Genomic DNA, 2,559 nt, shown 5'->3' with positions numbered 1-2,559 from the left:
TTTGTCAAAACAATTAATTTATTCTTGGAAGTACAATTCTATCAAATGTGTGACTCGAGATGATTAGATGAAAGAAACTAAAACATTCTCTGACCAATTAATAGAATGAAGTTTCATGGATAAACTGAAAAAATAAGCCATCTTATGATTCATTTGGTACCGAGGAGCTATATATATATATATTTTTTTTACTTAAAATGAACTGTGATATTAATATGCATTTATTACTGTTTTGGGAAACTGGAGAGACTTTACTGATTTAATAATTAAAGCACCAATTTTTTTTTAGCATAATACAAAAGACAGAGGAGGACGTGAAAAGTCTAAAAGATATACAGTATGTAGAGTGTCTTTCAAAAACCAAGGAGTAATGCTAAAACAAACATGTAGCAATCATACAAATACAGTAAATTTTTTAAATTAAATACTGAACCATCACTACATTTCACATGATCTCCTTCATGGTTCAACACCACCTGATGCACAAAAGGTGGATAAATAATCTTCCATTTATTCAAAAAGAAGTAACATGAGAAATTTGCTTGGCATTACACCCCAGTGTTTTGCTTAGAAATTTAACAAAAAACAGTGAGGAACAAATCTCCAAAAGGAAAAAAAAAATGCAGAGGAAAAATGATGAGTTTGATATTTAACAGTTGCAAATTTTGCATAACAATAATCATAGAAATGGAATGAATGAATAAAATAATGCCTTGATTTGACATGATGAAAATGGAAACATGTAAATACTCATCTCCTTGCATGGCACTGATCATGTCTCATACATTACGCAAACTTTCATACAAATGCTACTAATGAAAAATAGAAAAAAAAAATACTGTATATATATAGATTGTGTGGTTTGTGTATGCATATATATTACAAGTGTGTTAAGAACTGCCAAATAAAAAATGTTTTGGAAAGGGAGAATTTCTTAAACACGTGGACATTCATTTTACAACTAATGAATGAACTAAATTATTTGGAATATCACAAACCCAAAATACACGCTCATTTAAATAAAAACTAATTCTTCAAAGCTACTGCCATCATACCCTTTCCTGTTAATGTCTTGACAAATCCTTTGTTTGAAGTTTTCTTTAAATAGGTGATTTTAAACCACATGAGCTTACATACACAATGTAATCAGCATTGATGTATATTAAATCAATGAAGCCTTTCATAATTTATATACTTTAAAAATAAAGCCAAAAATCTTGTATAATTAACTGAAAGAGTAACATGTAGCAGATACGGCATTACAGAATTGATTTAATGTTGGATGTTACTTTTATTAAGGCATTCTCTTTATATGCCTGACATATTCCTAGCAGCATATTAAACAAAACCCACTTCCTACCATATTTAAGGGAATCACATTCAGTAATATCATACACAATTCTCAGGCTATAAACTCATATATACACTAGATTCCCTATAAGATATAACTATTATTACAAATCACATGAAATGAAGTACGTAAATCATGGGTATCACAATTATATACATGAGAGTATAATACTCTTAAGTATCTGTGCTTGCTTCCACTCACAAACAAACAAGACCCTAAACACACACACACACTCATTCATTTACACATATGCACACTTGTGGCTTTGCTCTGGTTCTGGCATACACAAGAACTGAGGCAAGAACATGTTCCAGGTACAGGAGAAGGGGGGTGAGAGCCACCCAGGCCATGTGGAGCAGCCTCATAGCAACGCGCCAACCTAGAAACTGCAAAGACAAGAATGGCAGATGCATATGGTCAGTGAATAATCCCTCCAGGCAACTGTGGGAGAAAAAATGATTACTTGAGCATTCAATCACAAATATATCTATAAAAGTTATTTTTATGACAAAATCTATACAAATTTACGAACAGTATCGAAACGGTACACAATTTGAGAAAAAACCACGTAAAAAAACATTCATTTTACAATAATCTTAGCCTAAATTAATAGTTACAGTACAGAGCATAGTTCATAGGCTTAATTTGCAGATTACATCAGGTACTTTCTTTGTACTACTAATTTTACATACAACTTTTTATTATTTTTTTACAGAGATTCGCCACTCCAAGTACTTGTAATAGTTTAATACTTTTAGGACTCTGTTCACCTAAAGATGGTTTAACAATATGGGTTTATTAATTCATCAACAGGTTGCAGACCCTTGGTTAACAAATTGTTATTAGAGTATTAAAAATAAGCACTAAACTTGTATGGGTGATATAGCACTGCAGTGCAGTGATGTGTAAAGTTAGGGGTTGGCAGAGTTGGGAATTAGTACATGTGCAAAATAACTGTTCAAAATTAGTGCAACAGATCAGCTCAAGTTAAAATGCCAAAGAGTAAGTCTGTGTCTAATGTACGACTTTCAATGAGGTCAGTTAAATCAGCATGTAAGGGCATGTAAGATATAGATAAGTGAATGTAGCATGCTCTCTTGATAGATAGGATGGGTCAGTAGCTGAGCCCAGAAGTGCATATTCTCATTCTCATTCCCACTCTCATTCTGTGTGCGTGTGTATGTATGTATTTGTGTACGTGTGTATGT

The 2,559-nt window shown here is 32.3% G+C and overlaps 1 protein-coding gene across 2 annotated transcripts in view; it reads right to left on the bottom strand.

The window, feature by feature from the left end:
- Window positions 1-2,559, bottom strand: part of LOC128702099 (serine/arginine repetitive matrix protein 2-like) — a 94,589-nt gene continuing 92,030 nt past the window's right edge. For both annotated transcript variants that reach the window (XM_070102811.1, XM_070102812.1), the window contains one exon: window positions 1-1,737. The gene's annotated coding sequence lies outside the window, so the exon portion shown is untranslated. The remainder of the gene's footprint in view (window positions 1,738-2,559) is intronic.

Source organism: Cherax quadricarinatus, chromosome 83, assembly GCF_038502225.1.
Source record: "Cherax quadricarinatus isolate ZL_2023a chromosome 83, ASM3850222v1, whole genome shotgun sequence".
NCBI lineage: Eukaryota > Metazoa > Arthropoda > Malacostraca > Decapoda > Parastacidae > Cherax > Cherax quadricarinatus.
The sequence above is the reverse complement of the archived record's forward strand: the minus strand, read 5'-3'. Positions and strand labels throughout refer to the sequence as shown.